General features: G+C 41.2%; 3 long non-coding RNA genes across 3 annotated transcripts; 2 read left to right on the forward strand and 1 right to left on the reverse strand.

The window, feature by feature from the left end:
* Window positions 1-2145: 2145 nt before the first annotated feature.
* On the reverse strand, window positions 2146-16113 carry LOC116780001. Its single transcript, XR_004354274.1, has 4 exons — window positions 16020-16113; window positions 15814-15873; window positions 2773-2806; window positions 2146-2265 (listed from the first exon to the last, which is right to left on the reverse strand). It is a non-coding gene; the product is annotated as an uncharacterized LOC116780001 (long non-coding RNA).
* Window positions 5809-8285, forward strand: LOC116780003. The gene is made up of 3 exons (XR_004354276.1): window positions 5809-5907; window positions 7016-7134; window positions 8184-8285. It is a non-coding gene; the product is annotated as an uncharacterized LOC116780003 (long non-coding RNA).
* On the forward strand, window positions 9193-13963 carry LOC116780011. The gene is made up of 3 exons (XR_004354284.1): window positions 9193-9265; window positions 10944-11093; window positions 13943-13963. It is a non-coding gene; the product is annotated as an uncharacterized LOC116780011 (long non-coding RNA).
* Window positions 16114-17139: the final 1026 nt, after the last annotated feature.

Here is a 17139-nt window from a genome sequence, read left to right on the forward strand (position 1 = left end):
TCTGAGTGCTAAAGCCTAATAAGCCACACGATCTTCCCTTTACCATTTCTCCAGCCACACCTGGAGTACTGTGTCCAGTTCTGGGCCCCTCAGTTCAGGAAGGATATTGAGGTCCTGGAGCAGGTCCAGAGGAGGGCAACTAGGCTGGTGAAGGGACTCAAGCACAAGTCCTATGAGGAGAGGCTGAGGGAGCTGGGGCTGTTCAGCCTGGAGAAGAGGAGGCTCAGGGGAGACCTCATCACTCTCTACAACTACCTGAAAGGAGGTTGTAGCCAGGTGGGGGTTGGTCTCTTTTCCCAGGCAACTATCAGCAAGATAAGAGGGCATGGTCTCAAGTTGTGCCAGGGGAGGTTTAGGTTAGATATTAGAAAGAATTTCTTTACAGAGAGGGTGATCAGACATTGGAATGGGTTGCCCAGGGAAGTAGTGGATTCTCCGTCCCTGGAGATTTTTAAAAAGAGACTGGATGTGGCACTTAGTGCCATGGTCTAATAACCGCAGCGGTAGTGGATCGAGGGTTGGACTTGATGATCTCGGAGGTCCCTTCCAACCCAGCTGATTCTATGATTCTATGATTCTTATGAAAGCCTGCTTTTTGACTGTCTCCAGTTCCATATGAAGCAAACGATCAGGTAAATTCAGCACTGCATTCATTCGCAATTCTATCAGAGAGATGCAAAATCAGGTAATCTAAATTTCCACAATTCTTCCCACCATTAATATCCACACAGCCCCAGGCTGAAAAGTGAAAGGATTAAAAAAAACTACTTTGCCTTTGTTATTGAAATTGGCATTTTGCCATTATAATTGTGGTACTGCCTACCTTGGGCTGGGAAAAAACCTTAAATAACATTAAGTAACAGCTCCATGACCCAACTACTTCTGATTTTCAGTCTGAACCTGTACCAAAAATATTTGAGGACTGATTCTAGAAGGAGCATTCATTTTACTTACACCAATAATATTTGGATAGCTTAACTCCTGTAACAACTTTATTTCCCTGAGGGCTGTCCTGTTGATTCCTACATTGATGGGAAGAAAAAAGATGAAAGAACAAAATGAAAAACTTTGGATTAAGCTTCAAATAAACCTCTCGTTCTGTTACTCACTGACTATTTACTACTACAAATTACATTCTCACCACTCAACAATTTGTTAAATAACAAGTACATTGCCATAAGTAAGTAAATTGCTGCAGAATAAAAGTGGGCATACATTTTCTTCCACAGCACATACATTTTACACCACAGTAATCCAGTTTAGATTATGAAGCAACAAATTTCCTTTTTGGCAAAAAGGGAAAGTTCTAGCAAAAGCCTAGGGAAAAAAAAAGATCACCTTTTACATGGTACTGGAAGGCTTGCTTTTATTTTAAAGAAGTTTTATCTTGCAAATATCAGTTCTTCAACCTATCTCACTTTCAGAGGAAGGCATACTGACAAAGCTCATGAATAAACTTCTTTTTGACACAGCACTGTTTAATAACACAAGGCATCTGTTGCATAAATAAGGCATAAAAGGTAATTGACCAAAACCTGCTCGCCCTTGCTTGAATCTTTTCATAGCCAGATTTTACAGAGGAAAAATCAGGGGACGATGGGGGCAAATGGTGCACTTTGGCAGTCACACTGATTGCACTGCATCAAACCATGATTCCTGCAGGGTACAAATTTCTCCTTGAAAAGTGCTGATATGTGTGGCTTGTATGAAATCCGACAGGTCTGTCATACAGGAAGATTTAGCTGCACATGAGCTCAAAACCAGTGTTCTCCTAAAACCTAGGATAAAATTCAATGCTAATTTCTGGCATTGAAAGTTTTGGGCAAAGTTACATGGATTCCTTTACACTCCTGCTTTGCCTATTTTAATTACCTATTTTGGAATCAAGTTGACAATGGTTGCTTTTGGGTGGGCAAAGCCATAGATGACAAAAAAAAAAAAAAGAAGCATGCCATGTTATAACACAGGGAAAGCAGATATAATCATTATTTTCGATAACATCTTTCAACTACAACTAGACACTATACAGACCAAAGCAATAACTGTCCCTAAGGGCCATTAGCCCACTGAAGGCCAGGTGGATCACGACTCTTGGGCAACCAGCTCAACTGTGAGACTCTGTGATGAGTTTAGAAGTTTTTTTTCCATGGAATGGAACTGGAGAGTTGATAGCAAAGATTGTTCACTGAAAAGCTGGTGACCTGATGCAGGATCCCGGAGGGACAGCAGCCTGCACAGAAACAAAATTCTACTACACCACACAAACTATAAAAGAAGACCAAGATTAGTGAGTTTTGATTTGTAATATCCACGCCTAGAGGCAAATGGTTGATCAGAGCATACACTCTACAGTGCTGAACATCAAACAAACCCACACAGAGACAAAAGTTTTAAGATCTTGGGTTTAATAGAACAAAGAAAACAGACGCAAATACTCTCACCCATCTTAAAAATTTAAGAGATGCATTAATACAAAGAGGTATTCTAAAAGTGCTGGTGCTGTTGTTATTATTCTATGCTAGATTCATGTCTATATTCCACTAAAATTGAGAAGCTAAGCAGTTATATACTCATATTTAGATATATACCATGCATGCAGGTATCTTTTGTCTGTCCCTGCAGTTTGCAAAGCAATCCTCTGCTAAGCCTTACACTGGTCACTGAGCTCATTTTTCCCAGCCAAGGTATGGTATGTGAAATTAATGTATCAATTTACAAAAACAAAGCAAACAAAGCACAACTTCTACAGCAAGAATTTGTTTTAAAACTCACTATCTTTAGCTTCTGATCTATGCCCCAGTTTAATCTGAAAATAAATGTTTCATATTATATAAGATTAAGACATCTGCCCCAACAGTGGGGAACACATTCTTTAGTATTACTCTTGTAAGACAGAATGAGTTTCAGTATAATGAAGCACTTTTACCAGCTAGGTTGCTTTTAATTGTTTTGTGGGTTTTTTTCCTTAAAAAAATAACTGTTCTTACAGCATTAGTTTTTACAAAAGCTTAAAAATAGCCATGATGGTACTGAAAGCAGACATAATGCAAACTGACAGCATAAAATGCTTTGTAGCCAGAAAGCTTTATTATATCGCTAATGAGTTTCTTCTCAGGGAGAAATGAGAGCTTAGAATGATTCTACTAAAATTAGCATAGTCTGTAAGCTTGGGCTGTAAACTGGGCAGTCCTTCTGCCTCAATCATCTACTGCCCTGAAATTTCAAGTCCAGAATCCCACCATGGATATTTCCAGATGACAAAAGTTAAGAAAATATTCTCATAAAACCAAGAATGCTTTTCACAACAGCTGCTACCAGTAGCAACCATACAACAGAAGTATCACAATGCGCATTAAACAAAATTACTTACTATTGCTACAATTCAACTTGCTGAGTAAAGTAGGGTCTTTAAAAAAAGTGCTGTAATGTGCATTTTTGTCCTTCACAAAGCATAGTTGAACACTCATTTTTAATACAAAAACTTCCTGCAATCCCTTCAGATAGTAACAAGTGAAACATTTTATGACAACATAAACATTTTCATCATTTGTATCCAAACAAGTATGTTGCAGATCCAAGATCACTTTCATATTTTATCAGAAAACTACCATATGGGTAAGAGACATTACTGGAAATCTCTCAAGTCTAGTTAGGCTTTCTGATTACTATCCATTATTGGCTGTTCAAACTGTCAGCAATGAAATAAAAAAGGGAAGTCCGAGGGCAATCAAAAGAGACTTCAGCGCCCTGGAATGATTGGTTGCAGGATCAAGAGCAGAGGTAGCGATTTTCTTGATCCTTTTGGTAACAAGGAACAATATTGATAGGAATAGGCAGATTCATCAAGTCAATGCATGACTCTGAGGTTGGTGTAGTCACAAAAATTTTTGGTTCTTTGAGTATGGGATGATCTACTCAACACCTCGTCTACTGATACCTGATGGGGTGCACCTATCTCAGAGGGGACAGAGAGTTCTAACACAGGAGTTAGTGAGGCTCACTAATAGAACTTTAAACAAGTTTGGAAGTGGGAAATGGACAAGACCAGCCTCACAGACCAGTGATGAGCCATGGGATGGTGTGCCAAAACTTGAAGAAACGAGCACTAAGGGCATCCCTCAATATACTTCACAAGGTGTTGGCCACAAAGTACCACACCTCAAATGTTTCTACACTAATGTATGCAGCATGAGGAACAAACAAGAGGACTTTGAAGATTCATGCCAGTCCCAAAGATTTGACATCACTCGCATAAGTGAAACCTGGTGGGATGAATTCTGAGACTGGAATGCCCTGCTGGATGGTTACAGGCTCTTCAGGAGGAATAGGCAGGGCAGAAGAGGCAGAGAGGTGGCACTGTATGTAATAGAAGTGTTAGAATGTATGGAGCTCACAGTGGGCAGTGGCACACTTGAGAGTCTCTGGGTAAGAATCAAGGGGCCAACATATAATGTGGATGTCATTGTGGGAATCTGCTACAGACCTCCCGACCAGGATGATGACACTGATGAATTATTCTTGGAGGAACTAAGTACAATTCCAAGTCAACTGCCCCGGTCCTTATGGGGGACTTCAACTTGCCAGAAATTAACTGAGAGCATCACACACCTGGTACAACCTGGGCCAGAAAATTCCTAAAAAAACTGGATGATGACTTTATGGAACAAGTCCTAAGGGAGCTGACTCAGAAAGATGCCCTCCTTGATCTGCTGTTTGTTCACAGAGTGGATCTTGTGAGCAAACTGGAGATTGGTGGCCATCTTGGCCACAGCAACCACAAAGGGATTGAGTTTAAAATCTCTGTTGACAGGAACAAAAGTGCCAGCAAAACCTCAACTCTGGACATGAAGGAGAGTGGACTTCAGGCTACTCATGGAATTAGGAAAGTCTCCTGAGAAAATGTTTTTGCCGGTGCTGAAGTCCATCAGTGCTGGTCACTTTTTAAACTTCACCCCTGTAGGGCACAGGAGCAGCAATTCCCAAATGTCAGAAATCAAGCAGGCAAGGCAGAAGGTTGGTTTGGCTGAGTCGGAATCTTCTCTTGGAAATAAGGCAAAAAGGAAAGGTGCATATGCCCAGTGGAAGCAAAGTCAAGTGACATGGGAAGAATTCAGAGATGCTGCTTGCCGCTGTGGGGAGAAAATTGGTGCTGCCAAAGCTCAGCTGGAGTTGAAGCTGCCAGAAATGTGGGGGACAATAAAAAGAGTTCTTTCAAATACATTAATGATAACTGGCAGTATAGAAATATTACCAGCCCATTACAGGATGAGGATGGCCACCTCACAAACAGGGACAGGGACAAGGCAGAGGTGTTTAATGCTTTCTGTGCCTCTGTCTTCAACACGGATGATGGACCAAGGGGGTTTCAGTGCCCTGAGCTGGAGCCCCATGACTGTGAGAATGATCAACTCCAAGTTGTCTCTGAACTTGCGTGGGATCTGCCACTCCAGCTGGATGCCTACAAATGTATGGGGCCTGATGGGATTCATCCCGGAATCCTCAGAGAGCTGGCTGATGTCATTTCACAATCTCCCTCAATTATTTTTTAACTGTCTTGGGAATTACAGAGAGGTCCCAGCTGACCTGGGAAGAGTTCCTGTAGGCTATCTGGGCTCTGGATTTCAATTTCTGATCTCCAGAATAGACCTATATTTGTGGTAAAAGAGTGAGAATGGTAGAGAATTTGTGACTGCTGTTTGAAATTTTTCTTTGAGCCTGCAATAAGTTTTGAGCTGAAAGAACGGTAATAAGTTTATCTTGTGTGTTGAACTTTACTGTCACTTTAAAACTTTACAGGTTATTATAAAGGATACGAGTATTGTGTTGACACAGTCTCACATCAAGGCATATATGCTGATGACACTTCAAGGATTAGAATATCTGCATCATCACTGGATTTTGCACAGGGTAAGCATGTACTAAACTGACAGCCTTTATGCTGTAACAAAACTCACATGGGATAAAGTTTGAGTCTAAAGTCTGATGAAAGTAGTTTTGGATTTCAGACACTCTCACTCCATACGCTTTCATATTAGCTGTTTTGGAGAGACAATAGAAGTACCAGGAATGTTAAGAATTACTGATGCAGTTTTCATTTAGATACTTATTTAAAAGGTTCTCCGGTTAGATGTGACTTTAATTATCACTGTGTACTGGGTCTTGCTGGGATGGATTGAACTTTTTTCACAGCAGGTGAACTGTTGAGGCTTTCTCTTTTTTCCACCCTGCCCTTGCCCCGATGTGTAGTCTGGGGGTGGGCAAGAAGTGGAGAGGGGACACAGCTGGGGCAGCTGACTCAAGTTGTCCCTAGGGATATTGCATGCCATATAATGCCATGATCATTAGTAAAAACCTGGGTTAGAGAAGAAGGGGGGATTTTGCCTTCCAAGTTGCCTCTCTCTTGGAGACTGTTTTGTGTATCTGTCTGCTTGTGGGAGATGGTGAATGATTTCCATTGCATTGCTTGCTTTTGTTTTTTTCCTCTTTCCTTCACCTGTTAAACTGCCTTTATAGTGTTCCTAGACTGTTCTTGCTTTTGGTCTTCTTTTGCCTTTACTTCTGGCATGAGAATGGAATGAGCAAATGGTTATGTGGATGCTTCTCTACTGGCCAGGGGTCAACCCAACAACACACTGCTACTGTATTAAACTGTATGACTTCCAGAATTTCTGCAGTTATTTGAAACATTTGCAAGGTCTTTTTATTATTCAGTTGGCATCTATGTGGTTAACAGAACTGTTGTTCCTGCAGCAAAGCTAAAACCTATGAAGTGGCTTTTTTATAGTCTGCAGCTTAAATGTGTTAATATTCAAATTGGTGTGTCTCACTATGATTTTCCTCTATGACTAAATACTCAATTTCCGGTGTTTTATAATTTTTTTCTAACAACGTAGACCACATAGAATCAAAAGCTTTCATTTTAGAATACTCTTATGATACATCTGCCAGGAGATTCATCATATGTCTGCTTTTATCAATACTGACAAAATTCATTATTTGCTTTCTCTACTGACAGGATCTTAAACCAAATAACTTGCTGTTAGATGAAAATGGGGTTTTAAAATTAGCTGACTTTGGCTTGGCAAAATCTTTTGGAAGCCCAAATAAAGTTTATACACACCAGGTAGTAACAAGGTAAGACATTCTCTTTTGTTTCTTAGACAGAGATTATTTAGTTGTTTTTTAGGTGTCTCTTGGCACCTCTCTCATGTCATATCAACATATTCAAAGAGTAACATCTAGTTCATGTTATGTGGCAAGAGCCTCATAAAGAACATGCAGGGAAACATTGTTTAACAAAATCTCCATAAGAACTGCTACAATATGCATCCCTGGGAGTTGTTCTTTGGTATGATACTCTTTTGAAATATATGGAAATAATATGTATCTTCCTGTAAGCCTGGTTTTGGGAGCAAGACAACTGCTACTTTCTGTTAATCACAAGACCTAGAACCAATTTTGTAGCTAGTCACATTACCTATTATGAGACAAACACTTGAACCAATTAAAATATTTATTAATGGTTTTTATAGCATGCTTATTTAAAGTATGCTTTAAAAAGCAGGGCTGCAAAACATGCAAGGTGTTTCCTTCTGACTGTTGTAATGCTAAAAGTATTCATGCAAAGCTGGTTTGTTTTAACATCTTTGTTCAAAAGGCAGAAATTCCACAGTAGTTTGAGAACAGGGTGTATCAGGTCATTGCATTAAACTTAATTGTTCCTAGGCAGTGTTAAGTAGCTGTTTTAAACAACAAAGCTCATTTTGCATAAAGCCAGCCTCAATACTTAGGTTTGTTGATATGGAGATTTTTGGAAGCTGGAAGGAGTTCTGTCTTGCTGTCATTCCTTCAACATAAAATTTTAAGAAAATTTTGCTTTATAACCTGCAAACCTGCAAGTTAAAAACTTTCTTCCTTGGCATGCCTGCAGTTCCATTGCTTGTAATCAGCTCAATTGAAACTGCAGTTAATTTGTGGTTGCATGTGACCCTATGGTGAGAAATGCACAATTTTTTTCAGTCTTTCTTAAACAAAAGACTTGTAGGGTAGACTACAGCTCTTCAGTGTCTGAAAAGTATATAGGCAGAAGCAGCATCCTCTTTTTAGTATTTGCATTGCTACAATATACAGCATTTGACATGAGCAAAGCCAGGTGATTTTCCCAAAATGTGTTTTCTTTTCAGATGGTACCGAGCCCCAGAACTATTGTTTGGAGCTAGAATGTATGGTGTTGGTGTTGATATGTGGGCTGTTGGTTGTATTTTAGCTGAATTGCTCCTCAGGATAAGTCTTCAAATGTAAGCATTTTGTATTTCCTCTTTAGTGCACTACAGTTTTTTATATGGGCTGCTTCTCTCCTGCTAACATTAGCAGGTAAAGACAGTTAGGGTAGAAGAAAGTTTCCAAAACCTTGTTAACTGTAATGAAAGTGAAGTTTTGCAATAGACTGAGGTTTCATAAGCATCCACAAGCATTGGAAGTATTTCAAAACGGTTGGGTAAAAAAGTTGCAACAAACTGTCACAGTCTTGCCTTGGGAGATGCCAAGTAGGTAACTCTTCCAGTCCTCTTAGTGTTACAGTTTCACACAGCCTTCTAGAAATGTGATCACAAAGTTTCTTTTTACTTCCATTGTGTGTTGGGTGTGCAAGGTACAAGTTGAACTGGGCAGATATCCCCTTTTCAGTCTTCTGCTTAGTTTAAATAATATGTGATACTGATAAGACAGTTTTCTATTCTAGTGGGTGTCTACTCTCCCTCATGCTTAAATCTCATTTCCTCAGTTTATCTTCTCTAATCCAGTTACAATTCACTTTAAATGTACTGAATATATATATAAAAGCTAACTTCAGGGAACATATGATGGAAGGATCACCATGACCAACTGACTTTGACAACTAAGATGCAAAATCTTTCCCGTGTTTAGTTATTTTACATTAATGTGGTTGTGTAATTTTATGTTTAGTTCCCTGTTGTCAAGTCAACATTATGAAGCCCAGGTTCAAGAAACTTTCAGAATCTATTCAGACATCAGTAGAATGCCTCAATATTCAATGTAGCTCTTTGTGGGGAGATGGTATACAGAGGTGTTTTGCCCTGCAATGATGAATGATCACTCACAGCTCCACTCTAAAACTGAAGTTCAGAACTTAATTAAATCAAATGCTGTTACCTTCTAGGTTCCTTTTTTGCCTGGAGACTCTGATCTTGACCAGCTGACAAGGATATTTGAAACACTGGGCGCTCCAACAGAAGAACAGTGGCCTGTGAGTCCTTTTGTTTAACGGACTGACATTAGTTTTACTTGATACTCTCTATTTTAACTTCTGAAAATAAATGAAAGGTTATACCAGAATACTTGAGTAGATTTTCAGAAGGCAGTTGCCTCATCTCACAGAGCAGCTGAGATTTGTTGTTTCTCTTGACAAGCCTCTGATCAATAGCAAGATTAACAACACTTTATGGTTTCCTTTCTGTGTGTGCGCACAGTTTCCTATGGTTACTGGTGTGTAATTATTGTTGCTTAATGTTTTTGGGATGCTTGTTTAATGAATTGTGTTTAACCTGTAAGGCTTTCATCACTTTCAGAAGTAGGAACCATTTATAGGGATCTAAGTTGGCCAAGGTAAGTTATAGTTTGGAATACAGTAAGAAACACCAGACCAAAAGCTTTAGGGATGAACAATTTGTCTCAGCAACGGTACGGTAACAAATACAAATTAGTATGAAGTGACAATAAATTCAGTAATACTAGGCAAAACTCACTGTCAGGACACACAATGACCTACCTAACTATGGATATTAGGCAGACTGACAGGAAGTGGGGCATAACTTCTGATGAGCAACTCACACCAGGAGTTCTGAATTCCCCGATCAGGAATTGTTGTTGAGCTATGGAAGCACTCACTTTACTTGTTAACCTCTACTCCCTCTCCATGCTGCTTTTCTTTTGTGTGAATTGTACTGGAATGCTATGGTACATGATCATGAAATGGAGCTGTAGCCATATGGAGAAATACCGGATGAGGCACTGTTAACCCCACACAATTCTGCTGTTGCTCTGGGATTCTGAATGAAAACACATAAAGGTTTTTGCAGTGACATTTCTGCTTTCTTTGGAGAGGAAGAGTTAAGATATGGGTGGGGAAAGGAGTGAATAGGAGATTGGCTAGCACAATAGAGATGATGCATCCCTAAGTTAATTTGCAAGCCCATGCATTTCAATAATTGAAAACTCTACTATCAAGATTGTAACTGATTGAGTAGATTTTTCACTTTATTGTTAATATTTTATTTTGCATGGACAAACTTGCTGAAGTGTGATGACAAAATACTACTAAAGTATTACATTTGGATAATTGTTACAAGATCATTTTTATGCTAGAATTTGAATACAATGGTATTGATTTCATACCTACAGGAGAAAAAAAGTACGCAGTTCATCTTTTGTTTAACTGCTTGGTGTACATTTTCCTTCCCTCCTCCAACAGCCCATATAAATTTTCAGTTGTGCATTTCAAAAGTAGCTCAAAATGAAGTTAATTTTATTAATGTGGAGAAACACTTGCTCTTTTGTGAATATTTTCCTTCCCACCATGTCAGATCACAAAAAGAACCTTTATTTCATTTGTCTGCATCCACTCTAAAGTTCTTTTTTACTTCCTTTCTTTGTTAACAGTTTTTCCTTTTGGCCTGGTCACCGCTAAAGCAAAGGAAGGACAGATCATTTGGAGAGGGAAAGTGTAAAACTACTGGAACAGTTACTGAAAAAAAAAAGTCGGTATGACCCACTACTCCTACATTTGTTATTTCAGTGACCAAGTATTAGCAAGGTGTTTTGAAAGATGATTTGCTTCTGCTGAAAGACAGCCATATGAAGTTTGCTTTCTGTGAAAAACTGAACTCTTAAGTAAAAAACATATATTCCATTTTTGTTCTTTGTAGGGGATGACAAGTCTTCCAGACTATGTCACATTTAAATCTTTCCCTGGAATGCCACTTCAACATATCTTCAATGCGGCTGGTGATGATCTGCTCAATCTTCTTCAAGGCTTATTCACATTTAATCCTTGCACTAGGGTTACAGTTACTCAGGTATAGTACACTTGAGTTATGTCCAAATGTGCATTAACCTACTGTTAATATCAAATAAATGTGTTTTAAAGCCAGTAAGCCAGGTTTGAAATGAAATGTTACATGAATTTCCGAAAACATAATCCCAGTGTTTTAGAGAACTCTGAAAGGCATGGATAATGCTAACTGATCATCTCTGTTCCCAGTGTAGAGCAAAGGTAGACAATTAAAAGGTGTATGAGTCATGGCCTTTAGACAGCCGTATTTGACATTCGGAATTCAATCACCTAAAGCTTGAAGGTTAAGTCTTAATATAGCATATCCTATTCCCTGGGTTTGAAAGATTTTCAGCCTTACTTCATCCAGTGTCTTCTTCAATTTCATTTAAACCGTCATGATGCTTTTTTAACGTGAAATTCTGTGGTGATTTAAACCATGATGCTCGTCTAAATATCCTTTTCCATTATACTTTCATTTTCACTACTCCCTGATGGTGAGAAATGGACTTCAAAGGAAAATCTTGCAGAATGTTCTAGTTCACAATATTGATTTCTGTAATGAGGAAGATATACCAGTTGGCAGTTTGAAAAGTGTATTTCTGTCACTTTACGCTGTTAGGGAGGCATGCAATGAACAGAGTTGTTCCCTTAAGGCCAGGGCTCCCTCATTGCTGGTTAGACAAGGCAGATCTGAATCTAGGGGATTAGTGTAGATGTTATGTATCTTTTTATAGAAGACTTTTTCAGAGCACCTTCAGACTTTTTTGGCCACCATCTTTAAGAACATTCAGTATAAGTTTCCAAATAATTAGTTCTGCTATGCTTGGGACACCAGTACATATGTATGAAGTGATTTTTCAGATCATATTGTAGGACAGTGTATTTTTCCAGTTGTGGTGGTGGGAAAAGAGTTTTCCCCCTGAAGTTATAAAATGGTAAAACCCCAGGGGGTGGTGACCATTGAAGTTTTACCCAATGAGCGCTTTTGCAAAATATAAACATATCACAAGCAGAACGGAAGAGAAGGTAGTTGTAGTTGTTGAAGAAGTAGCCATGTTGTAAGGCCACAAGGAGAAAGGGCAGGAGTCCCCCTGGGGGGCTCTGGCCCCCCAGCCCCTGGTTGGGGGACTACAGGGACTTGGAACAGCATAAGGCTGGGCTAAGTACCTGTGGCTGACAGCTGAAGGAGTTTCTCTACTGTAAGAAGCAACAGGAGCAGCAGCAGGAGTAGCATCCAGAGAACAGTGGCAGAGAGCCAGAAGAGATAAGGGAGAAGCAGCAGAAACAAAACATGCAGCTGAGCAAGAGAGACACAGAGTTGTCCAAGAGAAGGAGAGCCAGCAGCAGAGAGAGCAAGACTAGGCTCTACAGAGAGAGAGAGTGTTTGAGTAAGAACTGAAACAAAACCCCAAACCCCTCTGAGACCTCCGAGAGAGAGGAGGATGATGGACTCTTACTTGAAAGAGCCTTGAAGTGCTACAGCACTGCAGAAAGGAGCTGAAAAGTTCTGAGAAGGAATGCGGAGAGGGTGACCTTGGCCCCCTCCCGCTGCCTTGAGACAGAGCACAGAAGCTCTGTAGGGGAACTTGAATCCCCTGAAGATAGGGACCATCACAAAGACCCCTGAGCTTCGTGATATGACATAGTGAAGTGACCCTTGTCCCGGTGAACACAGCCTACGTAAGAGAAGACCCTCGCTTGGAGACAAGTGGCCGAGAGGGCTTGGATACCCCCTCGTGTGTACTGGCAGAGATCCAGCTACAGCTGCTGCATGGAAGAGAGAGAGATAGACTGCTACTCTGAAGAGAATGCTGCTCTGAAAGTGGAAAGGATCTTTCCTTCTTCCCTCCTGGACTTTTATTTGGAGGGGAAAAGAGATTTGATCCATTGTAAATACTTTTATGTCATGGTGGAGATAGCTAAGATTGTATATAATGTATTGTAGTATTTATTTTGTACAGTCATTGTAATATATATTCCCTTTCCCCCATTTTGAGTCTTGTGTGGTGTCTGGAAAATCCATCTCACACTGGGTTGAGATGTGGGAGGGGGTTTGGACTAGAGAATTGGATTTTTGAAGCTCTCAAACCATGACACCAGTCTAGACTATTTATTGGCAATGCCACAGTTTAAGGCAGGAAACAACTTGTGCTTACAGTATTGATTTCATTTATAACTAGCATTGAATATCATGTAACTGGCATTAGCAGGAGTAATGATTGCCTAGGAGACACCTTAGCCACTTTTTGTTAACCACACTTTATGGAAGCTGTGAAGTTCCTAAAATTTAAAATAGGGTATGTAATTCCACTAAATGAAATCAACCTTGCTCACTTGTGTTTGTCTTCTGCTCCGATAGAAATTGTGTCTTTCTCATAGTTTACAGGGTAGAAACAGCACAGTAAAGAAATCTTAAAAGCTAACAAAACAGCTGGTGTCCAAGTCCTGGATCTAATCAAGATTTCAGATATATTCCTTTAATTTTTCTTTAATTTTTCTTTATTCCTACTTTACTCTTAACTCCGATGAGACTCTTGTCTCATCTAAGACTATTCAGTCTATTCAGAATGTGAGCTCTTCAGAGCTAGAAACTGCTTATACAAGACCTTTTGCAAAATAGTCTAGAGGTTTGTTAGGATGTCTGAGTGCTAGCTGAAAATAACTATCCCTTGCTTTACCAAATCTAAGTGGGGTGGATATTAATTGAGAACATACACTTGATTTGCCCCAAGGCCACCTTCTAGTATAAAAATGTCCAAGTAGTTTTTAAGTCCCAATAGTAAGTGCTTTATTTCATTATAACCTCTTTATAAATGGTATTCTGACACTTAATGCTAATTACTTGGTTATTTTTCTTCCATTGTCATTAAGGCATTGAAACAGAAGTATTTCTCAGAGAGCTGGTTGATGTCATTGCACAACCTCCCTCAATTATTTTTGAGCTGTCTTGGGAATTACAAAGAGGTCCCAGCTGACTGGAAGCTGGCAAACAATTTCCCAGTTTTCAAGAAGGGCAAAAAGGGCCCTGGAAACTACAGGCCTGTCAGTCTCTTTTCAGTGCCTGGTAAAGTTATGGAAAACATTATTCTGGGAAGTACTGAAAAACACCTGAAAGATAATGCAGTTACTGGTCACAACCAGCATGGCTTCATGAGAGGAAAGTCCTGCTTGTTAAACCTGATTTCCTTCTATGACAAGGTAACCCATCTAGTTGATCTAGGAAAGCCAGTTGATGTAATCTTTTTGGATTTCAGCAAAGCTTTTGATATTGTCTCCCACAGTATTTTGGACAAAGTGTCCAGTATACAGTTGGATAACCATGTTACAGGATGGTTGAACATCTGGCTCACAGGTTGGGCTCAGAGGGTAATAGTGAATGGCGTAACATCCATTCACTAGTGGGGTTCCAGAGGGCTCCATCCTCGGTCCATTTCTCTTCAACATCTTCATAACAACTTGGACACAGAACATAAGGAATACTAAGTTTACTGGTGACACTAAATTGAGAGGAGCTGTTGACTCCCTCAAGGGCAGGCAGGCCCCGCAGAGAGACCTCGACAAATTAGAGAGATAGGCAATCAACTGTATGAAGCTGAACAAGGTCAAGTGTTGGATTCTGCACCTGGGATGGGGCAACCCCAGATGTATGTGCAGACTGGGGAATGAGATGCTGGAAAGCATTGCCGTGGAAATGAACCTGGGGGTCCTGGTTGACGACAAGTTGAATATGAGTCAGCAGTGCCCTGGCAGCCAGGAGGGCCAACCATGTCCTGGGAGGCATCAGACAAAGCATCGCCAGCCGCTTGAGGGAGGGGATTGTCCTGCTCTGCTCTGCACTGGGGTGGCCTCACCTTGAATATTGTGGCAGTTTTGGGTACCACGATATAAGAAAGATATTAAGTTGTTAGAGAGCATCCAAGGGAGGGCAATGAAGATGGTGAAGGGCCTTGAGGGGAAGCTGTATGAGGAGCAGCTGAGGTCGCTTGGTCTGTTCAGCCTGGAGAAGAGGAGACTGAGGGGAAACCTCATTGGGGTCTTCAACATCCTCATGAGGGGCAGTGGAGGGGCAAATACTGATCTCTTCACTCTCTTGACCAGTGACAGAACTCAAGGAAACAGCATGAAATGGAGTCATGGGAGGTTTAGGTTAGATATCAGGAAAAGGTTCTTCACCCAGAGGGTGGTTGGGCACTGGAACAGGTTCCCCAGGGAAGTGGTCACAGCATCAAGCCTGACAGAGTACAAGAAGTGTTTGGACAATGCTCTCAGGCACATGGTGTGACTCCTGGGGATGGTCCTCCGCAGGGTCCCTTCCAACTCAGCATATTATATGATTCTCTAAGTTCTAAGGAACTTAATCAGAACACTATGGACTGAAGGAAATTAGGCACAGCATGAGGAAAGATTTAAAATAAATTTTAAAAAGTCACTATCGAGGTCTAGTAAAGTCTACAGTTTGGAAATGTGTGTGCATTGCTTGGTGTTTGGGGGTTTTTTTTGAATATACCTAACAAATAACCAGAAATTCCAGTTACAGGTCATACGTTTCAAAAACATAGCAAAGTCACTCTCTCTTCTAGGGTGGGGTGGGCATTACAGACACGTGAACTAGATCATTTAAACCAAATACTCTGGAAACAAAAATGCATATTATCCCACTACCCATTAAGGCGGTTAAAAAAAAAAAAAAAGTCGTTACGCAGATCAAGAGGAACCAGACCCTTGGTGACACTGACACTCACCTTCTTAATAGCCACGATTCGGTTATTGGTCTTGTCCCTGGCCTTATAGACAGTGGCGAACTAGCGAGAGGGAGAGAGAGAGCGGGGGAGAGAGATGCTGCCGTGAGCAGGGCTGACAGGCCTTGTGAGGGGAGGCCCCCACGCACTCCGCAGGCCCGCCCGTGCCCGGCTCCCGTCGAGGCCGGGCGGCCACACGGGCTACTCACCTGCCCCTCCCCCAGGAAGTCGAGCTTCTCGTAGCGCTTGGCGCGCGCCTGCGCATCCATTGCCGGCGAAATCCGCAGCGCGAGTGGTGAACAGCCCACAAGATCAAAGAATCTCCGAGATTGGGGGATCCGGGGCGGTGCTTTGACCCTGCGGCCGCGCCGCTTCCGGCCCCCGCCCCGCCCCCTGCACCCGCCCCGGCCGCGGGTGGCGCTGACGCGCCACCATTCCGGTAGGAGTCCGGCAGTCCTCTCGGGAATACTTTGGGCTTGTCACTGTACATGCCTGCTGAAACAGTCAACAGGTTGTCCCAGAAGCTGCTTCTGTTTTGATCCCAGTCTCAGGTCTGCTTTCGGAGAAAACTCCGCATACTCTATGCATAGAGAGAGAACTTTCGTTACGCAATAAACTCATTATTATTGTCTAGAAGGAGTGCTCTCAGCCACTTTATTAGATTTTACTGGTAAATCTTAATTATACTCTTAAAACATCTTCCTTATGAGCAATTATTTACAATATAGTTCTTAAAACTACCATTCAGTAGCTATCAGAGGTAAATACTTACTGAGAAATTTCTCATTTGAAAATTAATTTCCCTACCTGCCTAAGCTTTACTGTTCTTTACTGTTACTCTGTGAAGAACAGCCATCATCTCCAAGAGTACATCAGTGTCCCTTTCCTGCCTGTAAAATTCCCGGTGAAATATCCTGGTGAGTCAACCTCACCTCAATCCCTGGAAAGGTGATTGAGTACCTCATTCTGGAGGCCATCTGTATCTACATGGAGGACAAGAAGGTGATCAGTAGTCAGCATGGGCTCACTAAAGTTATGCTTGACCAACCTGTTTGCTTTCTGCGATGAAGCACTCTCTACCTAGATGGATGAGGGGAGAGCAGTGGGTATTGTCTATCTCAACTTCAGCACTTGGACACTGTCTCTCACAACATCCTCATAGGCAAACTCAGGAAGTTTGAACTGGATGAGTGGACAGTGAGGTGGACAGCAGATCCCAGGGGATCATAATCAGTGGCACAGGGTCTAGTTGGAGGCCTGTCACTAGTGGTGTCCCCCAAGCTTCAATACTGGGCCCAGTATTGTTTAACTTGTTCACCCATGACTTGG

Source organism: Chiroxiphia lanceolata, chromosome W (assembly GCF_009829145.1).
Source record: "Chiroxiphia lanceolata isolate bChiLan1 chromosome W, bChiLan1.pri, whole genome shotgun sequence".
NCBI lineage: Eukaryota > Metazoa > Chordata > Aves > Passeriformes > Pipridae > Chiroxiphia > Chiroxiphia lanceolata.